At 35.2% G+C, this 6,000-nt stretch overlaps 1 protein-coding gene across 1 annotated transcript in view; it reads right to left on the minus strand.

The window, feature by feature from the left end:
* Window positions 1-1,579, minus strand: part of dnmbp (dynamin binding protein) — a 52,917-nt gene extending 51,338 nt beyond the window's left edge. Inside the window, exon 1 of the mRNA XM_074620716.1 lies at window positions 1,448-1,579. The gene's annotated coding sequence lies outside the window, so the exon portion shown is untranslated. The remainder of the gene's footprint in view (window positions 1-1,447) is intronic.
* Between the last annotated feature and the right edge of the window lie 4,421 nt (window positions 1,580-6,000).

The raw sequence follows: 6,000 nt of genomic DNA on the forward strand, positions 1-6,000 counted from the left end.
TCTCAGCATTTCATTCATTTCTGGTCTTTGCTTTAAAGTTGCATCTTGTTCCGTCACGTATTTAATTTGCTAAATTAAATGAAACAGACATTCCTGTCTGGTAATTTCTATCCTTTAATTAAGCCACAGAACTACACCTCTAACTGATTATAATAGTATGTAATACAATATCATGTCATCATCAGATAGAGCACAATAAGAGTAGAGAAAAACAGTTATAACAGTGTGCTTGTGACCAGACCACCATATTAAATGTGTGTGTGACCAGAATATTCCCTCAGTGAGTGTATAATGAAGTGGACTATGTGTTGGGAGTGTCTCTCACATGGTGGAACAACTGACAGCAGCAGCAGCCACAGGTGACAAGACAGACAAGCAGGGGGATTATTTGGTCTGCAGCATTTGTGTCCACAGCCATCACTACTCATTCAGATCACGTCATTAGTCTGTTATAGCCTCATAGTAGCTCTGTATTCACACTGGGGAGGATAAAATCCTGTTACAAAAAAAACACTTTTCAGCTCCTGTCACAGCACAAAGCGTCTCCAATAAGTATAATAAGAGGAAAATGCAGCATATTCATGTGTTATTACTCTCATGGCTCTCCGTCTGAGTTGAACATGTGCAATGTAAATGTGCAATAACACGTTGGTCACTTTTGTGTCACTTTTATGCAATGTAAATACTGCAAAACTATTGTTACGGATATGTGCAATAACATATGCTGATCACTCTGTGCAATAATTATCTGTTGCTGTGCAATAATCTGGCAAAACTGTCATCTCATCAATATACATATTGTATTTTCATATCGTAAATTTTATTATCTTTTATATTTTCAATATTTATACTGCACTCTCTTTTTTTATTATTGTATTATCTCTCATTAGCACGTAAGGGATCAATATACATATACATAATCATATACATATTGTATTTTTATATTTTATATTGTAGTATCTTTTATATTTTTAATATTTATACTGCACTCTTTTTTTTATTGTATTATTTTTTATATTTATCCTGCACTATCTCTTTTTTATATTGTATTATCTTTTATATTTTTTATATTTATATTGCACTATCACTTTTTTATTGTATAATCTTTCATATTTTAAATATTTATACTGCACTCTCTCTTTTTTATTGTATTTTCTTTTATATTTTTAATATTTATACTGCACTATCTTTTTTTTATTGTATAATCTTTTATATTTTTAATATTTAAACTGCACTATCTCTTTTTTTATTGTATTATCTTTTCATCAGCACCTATGGGATTGTCACAATATAATTTCGTTGTACTACACAATAATGACAATAAAGGGAATCTTGAATCTTGTAATGCTTGTAGATGTAAAAGCATATTAATGTGTTAATACAAAACTTTAATCCTATGATAAAAGTTTTTTTGTTTTTGTTTTAGCTCATAGAAGAAGTCTCTTACCTATAAAGTGTGAAGAATGTGGGATTGGTCCAGTCAGACTAGATATCCAACTTCAGCCTGGTGATGATGTGGTTGGTTGGTTGGTTGGTCGCAACTTTTTTCCTGAGCGTCTACTCTCCTTTCAGCTGAGGATCTGAGCGCAGACGCGTCATTATTCCAGGAAATCGATTCTTTATTCTAACAGTGAAGGTCAATAAAACATGTTGACAGTAAGAAAGGTCCTCGGTGGTCCCGGTGGCTCGGTACGATCAGCTGTCATCATGGAGAGCAGTTTGCTCCTCTCTCTCTCTCTCTCTCTCTCTCCATGCCTACATGCAACAACGCCACCCACTTTTTCTCCAAAGAGACCCGTAAGATAGCTGCCCTGGCTGCTGCCTGACTGAAAAGAAAAAAGAAAGTATAGTGGGTCTAAAAGTACAGGACCTGATCTCCCTTTATCTTCAGTTCAACTCAACAAAATGATGTTTACTTTAACACTGTTATTTCTCAATAAAACATACTTGTTTTACAGTTTCTGTATGTGTTACTGGCCTAATAACCAGTAGTAGTAAAGTAGTCATAAAGTAAAACTGGGAAAACAAAGTTCGGAAACTTGTGTTTGGTGGATTATTTCTCTGTTGTTACAATGCTAATTGGTATTGTATTTTACATTGTTAGAAAGCCTGTTTTTTTACCTTCACAATGATGTCCAACTTGTAAGGATCATGCATTTGTGGGATGAGCAGCACAGCTGATTATGTGGGTAGCACCCAAGAAAGATTTGCCAAAGATGCTGCTCATCCCACAAAAGCATGATCCTTTTTTTTCCGGGTTTACATTTACTCAAGTACTGTACTTACAATTTTGGGATACTTGTAAGTTACTTGAGTATTTCTATTTTAGGCTACTTTATACTTTAACTCCACTAATTTTTTGAGGCAAATATTTTACTTTTTACTACATTTATTTGATAACTTTAGTTACTTTGTAGGCTTAAATTATTAATACAAAAGATAAATCAACTGATAAAGTAGGATGTAATAGTATAAGTTAAGCTGCTCAGCTGTATATTAGGTAATAAAAATGAGCTGCACCTTTAGCAGCTGCAAGATTAAAGCGATGAACACATGAATGCATCTACAATTATAATATAATATAATATAATATATGTTATTCTGAAATTGGCCCTCTCTGCATAATGGGTACATCTACTTTTGAGGTATATTTTGATGCTAATACTTGCAAAGACTTTTTGCATGTACCAGAGTATTTTTACACTGTGGTATTGTACATCTTTAAGTTTACTACATTTTTCTTAATTTAGTGTCAGCAATCATCACATTGTCAGCACATATATATTTCTATAAAGCATACAGTGATGCTAAAATTTCGCAATTTCCTTTAAGGAAATAGCCTTCCTTCCTGTGACTTACATCCATCTGATACTAAAAAAAAAAAAAATACAAAAATGATATTCATGCCTGCTTCAAAAGGTTGGAACACACTATTACAAAAGATATCATTTCTAAAATTATTTCAAGGACTTGTTTACCTTTCATTTACCAGATATTCTAACAACATCAGTAATAATGTCATCTATTGCATGGAAAATCCATGTGACGAGAAAACAAACGCACCCTTTTTTTAGAGCAGAGAATGAACCAAAATCAACACAGAACATTTCCTCAATTCATGAGCTCATTCCTGTGCAGGTCAGCGCATGTTTGGGCCGTCCACTCCAGCCAGACCAAACACTGCTCACTGCAGTTTTAGGAAGTAACATCAGCTATGATTGAATGCTTTCTTTGTAATGCCTTATTTAGTGTCACTAAAAGTCATTTAACTGAATTACATCATTTGTTGTGAATTTTATACAGTTCATATATAAGGTTGCTTTTGTTCAAAGGTCTCAGCCAAAGTAATAGAAGTAGAAATAGATAATGTGGTGTAGAAAAGTTGAAGATTTATGTCACTCAGCAGGAAGGTGTAACCAGTATTGTGCTTCCCAAACTGCAGCTCTTTCATTTGCAATCATTAAAGACAATGAAAACCTTTATTTAGAGAGAGAAAATCACAGTGGTTGCATGAGGGATTATACGTTTTCTCAGCCATGGCCATTGTGTGTTGTGGTGTGAATCACTGCATCTAGTATTTTGCTGCATCTGCAGTAATGACAGCTTCCTCATATGGGATTTTGCATGTGCAGAACAATAGCAGGAAACAAAGTCAGTTGGATGCCTTCAAGTGTTGGCACGGAAAAGGAAAAGATACACGAGAGAGGTCACAGAAAAACACCCATGGAAACAGGCTCAGTCACAAACACATACCTGCATGCTACCCACATGGACATATACAGTATATACAGATTAGCTTCATCATAACATAGGCTACCACATGGTGTCGTAGTGCAGATATCACCATACAACTTTCAGGAATGTCTGAAAGGCACAATCTTTATATTGTCTGAGGGAGTTCATGTTGAGTTTATGTCAGCTCATTTTACAACACTTCCCATGTCACTGTACAGCTTTTTGCATGTGTTAACCTTGTAGTTTTACTGTAATATTCTGAACAAGACAAGAAAGGGTTTAACTTGCTAATGGAAAGTCATCTCATCAACCATCACAACATTCCCTCTAAGTTCAACTATTGAAGTTGTATTTTATGTACTGGAGAGTATATCGACTAATGTATTTGCAATATATTGCTTTTACCAATAATTGCTAATATCCATTGGTGATTTTATACTCTTTTTTAGGGGTCCTCAGGCATACCTAAATTTCATCTCAGCACGACTAAAAAATAATTAACAAACGCTCTGAGCCCACGGGATCGCCGACAATCCCGGATGAAATTACTGTCTTTAAGAGGTTGTAGCAGGCTCAGTCTTAAATCTAGAGTGAAGATATTGGTATCATGTGAAACTAGAAAGTAAGGAATCCATTGGTTATCACCATGTCATGTTATGTTGTTGTTAGAGAGGAACATTCCAAAGTTAGGCTAAAGTTTGGCAAGGGAAAACTGGCATGGCGACTTTCAAACAGGTCCCTTACTTCTCACCTCAAGACATTTCCACCATAACTTGATGCAGAAAAGGCCAAACCTTAGCCCTTGACTGTGCACATGTCACATTATCACCTGGGGGTTGGTCCCCCTAAAGGTCTGATCCTAGAATCATCCCTGCTAATATCAGTATCTATTCTTTTTTCATTTGTTAGTTTATTTAACAGAGATAATACAGATAAACATTGTTACATAGAGATTTAGGATAAAAAAAACAACAGAACAAATAAAAGAGACTGTTTGCATGTGTATGTATTGTACATTACTGTGTGTGCATTGATGTAAAGATGAGAGAGAGTGTCGTAAGTATACATATACGATATCTAGACGTACATGTGACAAGTATATTGTAAAAAAGTATTACTAGTATTACGGTATGTTTTCCATATAAGTCTTACTAAGATAAAAATGGAAAATGACAGTATTATACATACAGTATATATACATGGAGCCCCAGTTTGCTAACATAATACCATTATACTTTTCAATATGTCATTGTATCATCACTGTCCAATGAAAACTATATATCTCCAAAATGTCAACTTTTTATGAACTACAAAAATAATCTTAATTTTAATCTAGATGAATCATTTACCGACTGCTTGCTCTGTAACTTCCGATAAGTCAGTGTAGGAGACGTCTGGCACTGTGAGACCGCTGGTGGGCTTCATTGACGCCACATACAGCCAACTAAGTGTTCACGAATACAAGTGCAAGCCCTCACACACACACTCATACACACACACACACATAGTGCCGCTGAGAACCCTCCAGATCAGTGACTCTCTATGAAATGCTTTGTCTTCTCCCACAGTGGCCACTTTCATTCAGGGCCAGTATGTGGGGTCTGTTGTTGTCTTTCAGTATTTGCTGCCAGTCGATCGTCGCTATAATGCTCTGTGGGCAGAGAATACATTGGCTGTGGTACAATCGTCCTATTGTGTCTGCTCTGAGAAACATCAGCTGCGACAAAAGTGTTGAAGTGGGCAGAAAATGAAAGTTATTGTACTCCTTTATTGTAGTGACTGGACTGATAGTTGAGCTGATGTCAATAAGTGAATGACTTATGATTATTGTGACTCACTTTAATCACGACAGTGGGTTTTATATCACATGGCTAATGTCAGATTTCTTACAGTTCATTGTTTTTTATATTGACAATGGCTCCTCTGACCATGACTCTGCTTCATTCATTTAAAAACCAATCATCTATAATATTCTGCTGCTGAATTTATCATATGCTACTTTAGTCATGGATGGTTGCTGAGATTTAACATACCCACTAATATAAATTGGGAGGGATAAAAGATTTGAAGGCAAAGGCAAAGAAATGTTTCTTAGATGTATTATTTGTTATTATCAATAGTAAATTAGTAACAGTAGCATGGCAGTTGTATTTGGCTTCGTTGTGCAGGCTGATTGTTTTGTGTTTGGGCTAAAAAAATGTTTAAACTTCACTTTCAAAATGAGCATTTCACATTTTATTATTGGCGTGACTCTATGTTTGTCTT

The sequence above is a fragment of the Sebastes fasciatus genome, chromosome 20 (assembly GCF_043250625.1).
Source record: "Sebastes fasciatus isolate fSebFas1 chromosome 20, fSebFas1.pri, whole genome shotgun sequence".
Lineage (NCBI taxonomy): Eukaryota > Metazoa > Chordata > Actinopteri > Perciformes > Sebastidae > Sebastes > Sebastes fasciatus.